The sequence below is a fragment of the Salvelinus alpinus genome, chromosome 4 (genome assembly GCF_045679555.1).
Source record: "Salvelinus alpinus chromosome 4, SLU_Salpinus.1, whole genome shotgun sequence".
Lineage (NCBI taxonomy): Eukaryota > Metazoa > Chordata > Actinopteri > Salmoniformes > Salmonidae > Salvelinus > Salvelinus alpinus.
The window spans coordinates 38,910,402-38,924,945 of record NC_092089.1 but is presented as its reverse complement, the minus strand read 5'-3'; positions in this window follow the sequence as shown (position 1 = coordinate 38,924,945).

Here is a 14,544-nt window from a genome sequence, read left to right as displayed (position 1 = left end):
ACTCACACTAATATCACTACTCTCACTACAATCACTGCTATCACTACTCGCACTGCTGTCATTATTCTCACCACTCTCACCCCTCTCACTACTATCACTACTCTAACAACTGTCAAAACTCTCACTACCATCCAAGATGGCGTAGCAGTCAGACGTCTTTGTCTTGTCTCGTCCCATGTATATATCTTTTTATATATTTTTCTTTGCATTCTTTTTAATATTTTTCCTAAACCTCAACTTCAAAATACTCTCCTGCAACCCGCCTCACCCAATGTGGTGTGAATCTGTGTTTTTTTCTAAAGTATTTCTATTTACCCCCGAACTGGAACAGCTCAACTGAACATAGCTAGCTAACTAGCCACCAGCTATCAGTCAGCTAACCACTGCTAGCAGTCATCAGCTAACCTTTAGCTCAGAAAGCTCTCGCCAGTTCGTACAACTCGTTTAAAACCAGAACATACCGGACCTATTTTTCTCTCCATATCCCCGGATTCCTACCGCAAACTTCTGAACCTTTTCGTCTGATTCATCGCAGCTAGCTAACTGCAACCCGGGTTCACTACTCCTCGCTAAAGTTTCCGTCCCGTAGCAAGCACCAACTAGCCAGGAGCTAGCCCATGCTAGCCCACTCCTCGGCTACAATATCCGGACCCCTTCTACTGCCGGTACGGGGCACGGAACCACGCCAATCCTTCACGACTGGAATACCGACATAATCTGCCCGAAGATCCCAACAGGCCCCTCAGGTGCGACGTCCCCCGAAGGCCCATTCTGCTTACCGCGGTATCCTGGTATCTTGGAATGACATTGACCTCACCCCGTCAGTAGAGGATGCCTGGTTATTCTTTAAAAGTGCCTTCCTCACCATCTTAAATAAGAATGCTCCATTCAAAAAAAATTGAACCAGGAATAGATATAGCCCTTGGTTCACTCCAGACCTGTCTGCCCTTGACCAGCACAAAAACATCCTGTGGCGTTCTGCATTAGCATCAAATAGCCCCGTGATATGCAACTTTTCAGGGAAGTTAGGAACCAATATACACAGGCAGTTAGGAAAGCTAAGGCTAGCTTTTTCAAACAGAAATTTGCATCCTGTAGTACAAACTCAAAAATGTACTGGGACACTGTAAAGTCCATGGAGAATAAGAGCACCTCCTCCCAGCTGTCCACTGCACTGAGGCTAGGAAACACTGTCACTACCGATAAATCCACAATAATTGAGAATTTATTTCAATAAGCATTTTTCTACGGCTGGCCATGCTTTCCACCTGGCTAACCCTACCCCGGTCAACAGCCCTGCGCTCCCCACAGCAACTCGCCCAAACCTCCCCCACTTCTCCCAAATCCAGATAGCTGATGTTCTGAAAGAGCTGCAAAATCTGGACCCCTACAAATCAGCCGGGTTAGACAATCTGGACCATCTCTTTCTAAAATGATCTGCCGAAATTGTTGCAACCCCTATTACTAGCCTGTTCAACCTCTCTTTTGTATTGTCTGAGATTCCCATAGACTGGAAAGCTGCCATGGTCATCCCCCTCTTCAAAGGGGGAGACACTCTAGACCCAAACTGCTACAGACCTATATATATTCTACCCTGCCTTTCTAAGGTCTTTGAAAGCCAAGTTAACAAACAGATTACCGACCATTTCGAATCTCACCGTACCTTCTCCGGTGGGCAATCTGGTTTCAGAGCTGGTCATGGCTGCACCTCAGCCACGCTCAAGGTCCTAAACGATATCATAGCCGCCATCGATAAGAGACAGTACTGTTCAGACGTCTTCATCGGCCTGACCAAGGCTTTTGACTCTGTCAATCACCACATTCTTAACGGCAGACTCAACAGCCTTGGTTTCTCAAATTACCGCCTCGCCTGGTTCACCAACTACTTCTCAGATAGAGTTCAGTGTGTTATATTGGAGGGCCTGTTGTCCGGACCTCTGGCAGTCTCTATGGGGGTGCCACAGGGTTATATTCTCGGGCAGACTTTTTTCTCTGTATGAATCAATGATGTTGCTCTTGCTGCTGGTGATTCTCTAATCCACCTCTACGCAGACGACACCACTCTGTATACCGTTGGACACTGTGTTAACTAACCTCCAGATGAGCTTCAATGCCATACAACTCTCCTTCCGTGGCCTCCAACTGCTCTTAAATGCAAGTAAAACAAAATGCATGCTCTTCAACCAATCGCTGTCCGCAACTGCCCGCCCGTCCAGCATCACTATTCTGGACGGTTCTGAATTAGAATATGTGGATAACTACAAATACCTAGGTGTCTGGTTAGACTGTAAACTCTCCTTCCAGACTCACATTAACCTCTCTTGGTTAGGGAGCAGTATTTTCACGTCCGTAAGAAAAGCGTTCCTAAAGTAAACTGCCTTTTACTCAGCTAGGATATGCTAGGATATGCATATCATTGGTAGATTTGGATAGAAAACACTCTAAAGTTTCTAAAACTGTTCAAATGATGTTTGTGAGTATAACAGAATTGATATGGCAGGCAAAACCCTGAGGACAAACCATCCCAAAAAAATTATAATTTCAGCCTACCACTGTTTCCAATGGCTTTCATGTTTATTATGAGGCGAAGTCCTCCCAGATTGCAGTTCCTAGGGCTTCTACTAGATGTCAACAGTCTTTAGAAATAGTTTCAGGCTGGTTTTTGTAAAAAATGAGCTAGAAGTTGTAGTTTTTCTAAGTGGCTCCCATTTTGGCTGTAGTGTTTCCATGCGCGTGGGTGGAAGCGCGTTCTTTGTTATTTATCTCCGGTAATGAACATACTATTCTCCGACTTAAATGTTATCATTAATTTATGTATTAGGGTACCTGTGGTTTGATTATAAACGTTGTTTGACTTGTTTGGATAAGTTTATTGGTAACATTTGGGATTCATTTTGTATGCATTTTGAAGGAGGGAAACCAGTAGAATTATTGAATGAAGCGCGCCAGCTAAACTGAGTTTTTATGGATATAAAGAAGGACTTTATCAAACAAAATAACAATTTGTGATGTAACTGGGACCTTTTGGAGTGCCAACAGAAGAAGATCTTCAAAGGTAAGGCATTTATTATATCGCTATTTCTGACATTCGTTTCGCACCTGCCTGGTTGAAAAATGTTATTCGTGTTTTTGTATGCGGGCCGCTGTCCTCAGATAATCGCATGGTGTGCTTTCGCCATAAAGCCTTTTTGAAATCTGACACAGCGGCTGGATTAACAAGAAGTTAAGCTTTATTTTGATGTATAATACTTGTATGTTCATGAATGTTAAATATTTATATTTCTGTAATTTGATCTTCGTGCTCTACAATTTCACTGGATGTTGGCCAGGTGGGACACTACCGTCCAAAATTGAATCTAGCATCCTACACTCATGCTGCCTGTCACGTTCCTGACCTGTTTTCTCTTGTTTTGTATGTCTTTATTGGTCAGGGCGTGAGTGTTGGGTGGGCAGTCTATGTTTTGTATTTCTATGTTGGGTTTTGTGTTCGGCCTGGTATGATTCTCAATTAGAGACAGGTGTGTATCGTTTGTCTCTGATTGAGAGTCATACTAAGGCAGCCAGGGTTTCACTGGTGTTTTGTGGGTGTTTGTTTCCTGTGTTAGCGTTTGGGCCACACAGGACTGTTGCAGGTTAGTCAAGTTTGTTGTTTTGTTTATTTGTAGTGTTTGTTGGTTTGCCATTAAAATCATGAATACCTCCTACTCCGCATCTTGGTCCGATCCATGCTCCTCCTCGTCTGAGGAGGAGAACGACATTGACAGCCGTTACAGAAACACCCACCAAACCAGGACCAAGCGGATTGGAGAAGGACGGCAAGAACCAAAGCAATGGAGATAAGAGGAATGGACTTGGGAGGAGATCCTAGACGGTAAAGGACCCTGGGCACAGCCAGTGGAGTGCCGCCGCCCCAAAGCGGAGCTGGAGGCAGCGAAAGCGGAGAGGCGGCATTATGAGGCGCTTGCAAGGCAGAGTGGCTGGAAACCCGAGAGGCTCACCCAAAAATTTCTTGGGGGGGGGCTAAAGGGGAGTGTGGCGAAGCCGGGTTGGATACCTGAGCCAACTCCCCGGGCTTACCGTGGAGTGAGAGGGCGTCGTACTGGTCAGACACCGTGTTATGCGGTAAAGCGCACGGTGTCCCCAGTACGCGTGCTTAGCCCAGTGCGGGCTATTCCACCTTGCCGCACTGGGAGGGCTAGGTTGGGCATCGAGCCGGATGTCATGAAGCCGGCCCAACGTATCTGGCCTCCAGTACGTCTCCTCGGGCCGGCGTACATGGCACCAGCCTTACAGGTGGTGTCCCCGGTTCGCCTGCATAGCCCAGTGCGGGCTATTCCACCTCGCCGCACTGGCAGGGCTACGGGGACCATTCAACCTGGTAAGGTTGGAGAGGCTCGGTGCTCAAGAGCGCGTGTCCTCCTTCACGGTCCGGCATATCCGGCGCCACCTTCCCGCCCCAGCCCAGTACCACCAGTGCCTACACCACGCACCAGGCTTCCAGTGCATCTCCAGAGCCCTGTTCCTCCTCCCCGCACTCGCCCTGAGGTGCGTGCCCTCAGCCCGGTACCTCCAGTTCCGGCACCACGCATCAGGCCTATTGTGCGTCTCAGCCGGCCAGAGTCTGCCGTCTGCCCAGCGGTGCCTGAACTGCCCGTCTGCCCAGCGGTGCCTGAACTGCCCGGCTGCCCAACGCCGTCTGAGCCATCCGTCTGCCCAACGCCGTCTGAGCCATCTGTCTGCCCAACGCCGTCTGAGCCATCTGTCTGCCCAACGCCGTCTGAGCCATCTGTCTGCCCAACGCCGTCTGAGCCATCTGTCTGCCCAACGCCGTCTGAGCCATCCGTCTGCCCAGCGCCGTCTGAGCCATCCGTCTGCCAAGCGCCATCTGAGCCATCCGTCTGCCACGAGCCATTAGAGCCGCCCGTCTGTCCCGAGCCGTTAGAGCCGTCCGTCAGTCAGGAGCCGCTAGAGCCGTCCGTCAGTCAGGAGCTGCCAGAGCCGCCAGCCAGTCAGGAGCTGCCAGAGACGCCAGCCAGTCAGGAGCTGCCAGAGACGCCAGCCAGTCAGGAGCTGCCAGAGACGCCAGCCAGTCAGGAGCTGCCAGAGACGCCAGCCAGTCAGGAGCTGCCAGAGACGCCAGCCAGTCAGGAGCTGCCAGAGACGCCAGACAGTCATGAGCTGCCCTACGGTCATGAGCTGCCCTACAGTCATGAGCTGCCCTACAGTCATGAGCTGCCCTCCAGTCATGAGCTGCCCTCCAGTCATGAGCTGCCCTCTAGTCATGAGCTGCCCTCCAGTCATGAGCTGCCCTACAGTCATGAGCTGCCCTACAGTCATGAGCTGCCCTACAGTCATGAGCTGCCCTCCAGTCATGAGCTGCCCTCCAGTCATGAGCTGCCCTCCAGTCATGAGCTGCCCTACAGTCATGAGCTGCCCTACAGTCATGAGCTGCCCTACAGTCATGAGCTGCCCTACAGTCATGAGCTGCCACTCAGTCCGGAGCTGCCACTCAGTCCGGAGCTGCCACTCAGTCCGGAGCTGCCCCTTATCCCGGAGCTGCTGCCCCTTATCCCGGAGCTGCTGCCCCTTATCCCGGAGCTGCTGCCCCTTATCCCGGAGCTGCTGCCCCTTATCCCGGAGCTGCTGCCCCTTATCCCGGTGCTGGCCCTTATCCCGATGCTGCCCCTTCATTTAGGTGGGTTGAGTTGGAGGGTGGTCATTGGGAGGGGGATACGGAAGCGGGGAGTGACTATGGTGGGGTGGGGACCTCGCCCAGAGCCTGAGCCACCACCGTGGTCAGATGCCACGTTGGCTGGCCCTTGTCTCCCGGGTGGCGCAGTGGTCTAGGGCACTGCATCGCAGTGCTAGCTGCGCCACCAGAGTCTCTGGGTTCGCGCCCAGGCTGGGCTGGGTTCGCGCCCAGGCTCTGTCGCAGCCGGCCGCAACCGGGAGATCCGTAGGGCAACGCACAATTGGCATAGCGTCGTCCGGGTTAGGGAGGGTTTGGCCGGTAGGGAGGGTTTGGCCGGTAGGGATATCCTTGTCTCAGTATGTAAAAAAAATTAATAAAATGTATGCTCTCTACTGTAAGTCGCTCTGGATAAGAGCGTCTGCTAAATGACTAAAATGTAAATGTAAAATGCCCACCCAGACCCTCCCCTAGACTTTGTGCTGGTGCGCCCGGAGTTCGCACCTTAAGGGGGGGGTTATGTCACGTTCCTGACCTGTTTTTTCTTGTTTTGTATGTCTTTATTGGTCAGGGCGTGAGTGTTGGGTGGGCAGTCTATGTTTTGTATTTCTATGTTGGGTTTTGTGTTCGGCCTGGTATGATTCTCAATTAGAGACAGGTGTGTATCGTTTGTCTCTGATTGAGAGTCATACTAAGGCAGCCAGGGTTTCACTGGTGTTTTGTGGGTGTTTGTTTCCTGTGTTAGCGTTTGGGCCACACAGGACTGTTGCAGGTTAGTCACGTTTGTTGTTTTGTTTATTTGTAGTGTTTGTTGGTTTGCCATTAAAATCATGAATACCTCCTACTCCGCATCTTGGTCCGATCCATGCTCCTCCTCGTCTGAGGAGGAGAACGACATTGACAGCCGTTACACTGCCAAACATACCCTCGTAAAACTGACCATCCTACCGATCCTCGACTTCGGCGATGTCATTTACAAAATAGCCTCCAACACTCCACTCAACAAATTGGATGCAGTCTATGACAGCGCCATCCATTTTGTCACCAAAGCCCCATATACTACCCACCACACCACTGCAACCTGTATGCTCTCGTTGGCTGGCCCTTGCTTCATACTCGTCGCCAAACCCACTGGCTCCAGGTCATCTACAAGACCCTGCTAGGTAAAGCCCCACCTTATCTCAGCTCACTGGTCACCATAGCAGCACCCACCACCTTTGGCCGCCTCTCCTTCCAGTTCTCTGCTGCCAATGACTGGAACGAACTGCAAAAATCTCTGAAGCTGGAGACTCTTACCTCCCTCACTAGCTTTAAGCACCAGCTGTCAGAGCAGCTCACAGATGACTACACCTGTACATAGCTCATCTGTAAATAGCCCATGCAATCTACCTCATCCTCATGCTGTATTTATTTATGTATTTATCTTGCTCCTTTGCACCCCAGTATCTCAACTTGCACATTCATCTTCAACACATCTTACCATTCCAGTGTTTAATTGCTATATTGTAATTACTTTGCCACCATGGCCTATTTATTGCCATACCTCTCTTATCCTACCTCACTTGCACATGCTGTATATAGTTTTTTTCTACTGTATTATTGATTGTATGTTTGTTTATTCCTTGTGTAATTCTTTGTTGTTGTATGTGTCGAACTGCTTTGCCTTATCTTGGCCAGGTCGCAGTTGCAAATGAGAACTTGTTCTCAAATAACCTATCTGGTTAAATAAAGGTGAACATTTTTTAAATTTTAAATACCCTCACTACTCTCACTACTATCACTATTTTCACTACTCTCAAAACTCACAACTCTCACTTCGATCCCTTCTATCACTACTCTCACTACTCTCATTACCATCACTACTCTCACTTCTCTCACTACTCTCCCCACCCTCACTACTCTCACTACTATTATTACTCTAATTTCTCTCACTAATATCACAACCCTCACTACTCTCCCCACCCTCACTACTCTCTCTACTCGCACTACTATTATTACTCTCACCACTCTCACTGCTATCTCTACTCTCACAAATATCACTACTCACTCTACCATCACTACTATCACCACCTTCACTACTCTCACTACTATCACTAAATAACTTCTCTCACTACTATCACTACTCAATACCTCCATTACTATCACTACTCACAATATTCTCACTACTATCACTCCTCTCACCACTCTCACCATTCTCACTACTCTCACTACTATCACCACTCAATATACTCACTACTCTCACTACCATCATTACTCTCATTTCTCTCAATAATATCACCACTCTCACTACTATCATTACTCTCACCAATCTCACCAATAACACATCTCTCACTACTCTAACTACTCTCACTATTCTCATGTCTATCACTACTATTACTTATCTCACTACTCTCATCACTCTCATTACTCTCACTAATATCCTTAATCTCACCACTTGCGCTACTCTCACCACCCTAACCACTATCACTACTATAACTACTATGACTACTCTCACAACTATAACTACTCCTCTCAGTACTATCCTACTCTCACTACTATCACTAGTCTTACCTATCTCACCATTCTAGCTACTTTCACTACTCTCACCATCCTCACTACTCTCATTTCTATCTTTACTCAAATTCCTCTCAGTAACATCACTACTCTCACTATTCTCACTACTCTCACCACTCTCAGCACTATCACAAATATCACCACTCTCACTACCATCAGAACTCTCACCACCCTCACTGCTCTCAATACTATCACTACTCTCACCACTATAACTACTCTCACTACAATCACTATTCTCACTACTGTCACCACTATCATTACTCTCACTACTATCACTACTATCACCAATATCACTACTCTCACTACTATCACTGCCTTTACAACTCTCACTAATATCACTACTCGACACTCGCATTACTATCCCAACTCTCACTATTCTCACTACTATCACTCCTCTCACCACTCTCACCATTCTCACTACTCTCAGTACTATCAATACTCTCACCACCCTCAATATTCGCACTACTTTCAATATAATTATTACTCTCACTACTATCATTACTCTCATTTCTCTCACTAATATCGCTACTCTCACTACTATCACTACTCTCAGTACAATCACTACTCTCACCACTCTCACCAATGACACTCACTCATTACTCGAACTACTCCCACTACTCTCACTTCTATCACTTCTATCACTCTTCTCACTACTCTCATTACTATTACCACTATCACCTCTCTCACTAATATCACTAATTTCACCACTTGCGAAACTCTCACTACTCTAACCACTATCAATACTATAACTAATATGACTACCCTCACAACTCCCACTACTCCTCTCACTACTATCACTACTCTCACTACTATCACTACTCTCACCAATCTCACCATTATCACTACTATCACTACTCTCACTACTCTCACCATCCGCACTACTCTCACTTCTATCTTTACTTTCATTCCTCTCACTAATATTGCTACTCTCAATATTTACAGAACTGTCACCACCCTCACCACTCTCACTACTATCACACTATAACTACTCTCAATGCTATCGCTACTCTCAGTACTCTCACTACTCTCCCCACTCTCATTACCCTCATTACTCCCACTAGTCTCTCTACTATCACTGTTCTCAATGCTCTCACTACTATCACTACTCTCACCACTCTCACCAATGACACCTCTCTCATTACTCGAACTACTCCCACTACTCTCACTTCTATCACTTCTATCACTCCTCTCACTACTCTCATTACTATTACCACTATCCCCTCTCTCACTAATATCACTAATTTCACCATTTGCGAAACTCTCACTACTCTAACCACTATCAATACTACAAACTAATATGACTACCCTCACAACTCCCACTACTCCTCTCACTACTATCACTACTATCACTGCTCTCACTACTATCACTACTCTCACCAATCTCACCAATCTCACCATTATCACTACTATCACTACTCTCACTACTCTCACTACTCCTCTCACTACTATCACCACTCTCACTGCTCTCACTACTCTCACTTCTATCACTACTCTCACTACAATTACTACTCTCACTACTATCACCACTCACTACTAACACTACTAGCATACCCTCACAACTCTCACTAATATCACAACTCTCACTAATATCACAACTCTCACTACTTTCATCACTTTCACAACTCTCACTACTCCTCTCACTACTATGACTACTCTCACTTCTATCACTACTCTCAGCAATCTCACCATTATCACTACTATCACTACTCTCACCATCCGCACTACTCTCACTTCTATCTTTACTTTCATTCCTCTCACTAATATTGCTACTCTCAATATTTTCAGAACTGTCACCACCCTCACCACTCTCACTACTATCACACTATAACTACTCTCAATGCTATCACTACTCTCAGTACTCTCAGTACTCTCCCCACTCTCATTACTCTCATTACTCTCACTAGTCTCTCTACTATCACTGTTCTCACTGCTCTCACTATTATCACTACTCTCACTACTATGACTACTCTCACTACTATCACTACCCTCACAACTCTCACTTCTCCTCTCACTAAATTCACTACTCTCACTACTATCACTACTCTCACTCCTCTCACTCCTCTCACCACCCTCACTACTCTCACTACTCTCGCTACTCTCATTTTCTCATTACTCTTACCACTCTCACTACTATCGCACCTGTCACTTCTCTCACTACTTGCACTACTCTCACTGCTCTCACTACTATTACTACTTCCACTATCTCACTACTCTCATGACTATCACTCTATCAACACCCGCACTACTCTCACCACTCTCATTACTCTCATTACTCTCACTACTATCACTACTCTCACTACTCTCACTACTCTCACTACAATTACTACTCTCACTACTATCACCACTCACTACTAACACTACTAGCATACCCTCACAACTCTCACTAATATCACAACTCTCACTAATATCACAACTCTCACTACTTTCATCACTTTCACAACTCTCACTACTCCTCTCACTACTATGACTACTCTCACTTCTATCACTACTCTCAGCAATCTCACCATTATCACTACTATCACTACTCTCACCATCCGCACTACTCTCACTTCTATCTTTACTTTCATTCCTCTCACTAATATTGCTACTCTCAATATTTTCAGAACTGTCACCACCCTCACCACTCTCACTACTATCACACTATAACTACTCTCAATGCTATCACTACTCTCAGTACTCTCAGTACTCTCCCCACTCTCATTACTCTCATTACTCTCACTAGTCTCTCTACTATCACTGTTCTCACTGCTCTCACTATTATCACTACTCTCACTACTATGACTACTCTCACTACTATCACTACCCTCACAACTCTCACTTCTCCTCTCACTAAATTCACTACTCTCACTACTATCACTACTCTCACTCCTCTCACTCCTCTCACCACCCTCACTACTCTCACTACTCTCGCTATTCTCATTTTCTCATTACTCTTACCACTCTCACTACTATCGCACCTGTCACTTCTCTCACTACTTGCACTACTCTCACTGCTCTCACTACTATTACTACTTCCACTATCTCACTACTCTCATGACTATCACTCTATCAACACCCGCACTACTCTCACCACTCTCATTACTCTCATTACTCTCACTACTATCACTACTCTCACTACTCTCACTGCTATCACTACTATTACTACTCTCACTACTATAACTACCTTTACAACTCCAACTAATATCACCACTCTCACTACTATCATTACTCTCACCACTCTTACTACTCTCACCACCCTCACTACTCTTACTACTCTCACTACTAAAACATATATCACTTCTATCACTACTCTCACTACTCTAACTACTATCACTATTATCATTACTATAACTACTCTTACTTACCTCACCACTCTCACCAACCTCACCACTCTCACTACTATCACTACTATCATTACTCTCATTACTCTCACTAATATCACTACTCTCACTAATATCACTACCTTTACAACTCTCACTAACATCACTACTCTCACTAATGTTATTACACTCAAGACTCTCACTACTATCACAAATGTCATTTCTCTCACTACTATCACTACTCTCACTACTCTCACCACTCTCATTACTCGCATTACTTCCACTACTATCACTACTCTCACTACTCTCACTACAATCACTGCTCTCACTACTATCGCTACTCTCACTACTATCACCACCTTTACAACTCTCACTAATATCATTAATATCATTACTCTACTCTCACTACTATCATTACTCTCATCTCTCTCACAACTCCCACTCCAATCATTACTCTCATTACTCTCACTAATATCACTACTCTCACTACTATCATTAATACCACTACTCTCACAACTCTCACTGCTCCTCTCACTACTATCACCACTCTCACTGCTAACAACACCCCCACTACTCTCACTACTCTCACCACTCTCATTACTCTCAATTCTATCACCAATATCACCACTATCATTACTCTCATTACTCTCACTAATATCACTACTCTCACCACCCTCACTACTCTCACCACTCTCACTACTATCATTATTCTACTCTCACTAGCATCACTACTCTCACTACTATCATTACTCTCATCTATCTCACTACTCTCACTACAATCAGTACTCTCATTACTCTCACTAATATCACTAATATCATTACTCGCACTACTATCAATACCCTCACTACTCTCAATACTCTCACTACTTTCACTACTCTCACTTCTATCACTACTCTCACTACTATCATTACTCTCACCACTCTCACTACTCTCACTAATATCACTACTCTCACTACTATCACTAATATCACTACTCTCACAACTCTCACTGCTCCTCTCACTACTATCACTACTCTCACTGCTATCAACACTCTCACTACCCTAACTACTATCACTACTATCACTACCTTTACAACTCTCACTAATATCACTACTCTCAGTAATATCTTAACTCTCACCACTTTCACTACTCTCACTACACTCACTACTTTCACTACTCTCACTTCTATCACTACTCTGACAACTATCACTACTTTCACTACTATCACTGTCACCAGAACTGTCACCACCCTCACCACTCTCACTACTATTACACTATAACTACTCTCAATGCTATCGCTACTCTCAGTACTCTCACTACTCTCCCCATTCTCATTACTCTCACTAGTCTCTCTACTATAACTGTTCTCACTGCACTCACTACCATCACTACTCTCACTACGATCACTACCGTTACAACTCTCACTAATATCACTACTCTCACTAATATCACTACTCTCACTACCCTCACTACTTTCACCACTCTCACTTCTATCACTACTCTCACTCCTATCACTACTATCACTACTATCATTACCCTCACAACTCTCACTAATATCGCAACTCTCACTACTATCACTACTATCACTAGTTTCATTACTTTCACAACTCTCACTACTCATCTCACTACTATCACTACTCTTACTTCTATCACTACTCTCACCAATCTCACCATTATCACTACTATCATTACTCTCACTACTATCATTACTCTCACCACTCTCACCACTCTCACTACTCTCACTACTTTCACTACTCTCACTTCTATCACTACTCTCACTACTATTAATACCTTTACAGCTCTCTCTATTGTCACTACTCTCACTACTTTCATTACTGGTGGGAGGAGTGATAAGTCCTGCTGGATTGAAGTAGGACAGAACAATGGAAACTCTGTTTCTCTGTTTTCATCACTCGATATTGCCTCCTCTCCTCTCCTCGCCCAGCCTCCATACTCTAGCCCTCAACACATTGCTTTCAAAGAGGATAAAAAACATAATTGTAAGTAAACCAGACTGGGCTTTTAATTAAATCTTGTGCAGGCTAATTAGGGAAATTATCTATAAAGCAAATGCAATCTTTACAGATGTTCTGGCTGAGCCTTTGTGTTAGTGAGAGAGAGAGAGTGTGTGAAAGTGGAGGAGAAGAGGCGGGGAGCAAAGGGGAGAGGAGGGTGAATCTAAGGGCTTGGTCATCCATTGCTTCAATGTAATTTCCTCCCATAGTCCAGTATAGCCATTTTCATTAAAGGCTGAATTGAACGTGTAATGCAATTAAGGGACAGGCTGTTTCTCAGCACTCACTGTGTAGCCTGAGGTCTCTCTCTCTATATATGTGTGTGTGTGTGTGTGTGTGTGTGTGTGTGTGTGTGTGTGTGTGTGTGTGTGTGTGTGTGTGTGTGTGTGTGTGTGTGTGTGTGTGTGTGTGTGTGTGTGTGTGTGTGTGTGTGTGTGTGTGTGTGTGTGTGTGTGTGTGTGTGTGTGTGTGTGTGTGTGTGTGTGTGTGTGTGTGTGTGTGTGTGTGTGTGTGTGTGTGCGTGCATGCGTGCGTGTACGTGCATGTGTGTGCGTGTGTGTGTGTGTATGCGCGCGCGTGTGTGTGTGTTGGGGTGAAAGGCTATCACCTCTCTCTCACTCCCTGTGCCCAGGTGCCATCCCAGAAGATTCCCTTGGCCTGTGTTGTTTGGTAGGTGGACAGCTCTGTCAGAGGCAGATGGTGTGATACAGAGTCCAACAGAGTTAGAGCAGTGAGAGTAGAGATATTGTGATAATAGTGATAGTGTGAGAGTAGTGAGAATAGTGATAGTAGTGATAGTAGTGAGAGTAGAGAGTGTAGTGAGAGTAATGATAGTAGTGAGAATAGTGAGAGCAGTGAGAGCAGCGATAGTAGTGAGAGTAATGATAGTAGTGAGAGTAGTGAGAGTAATGGTTGTAGTGAGAGTAGTGAGAGTAATGAAAGTAGTGAGAGAAGTGAGAGAAGTAAGAGTAGTGAGGGTGGTGGGAGTGGTGGGAGTAGTGAGAGTG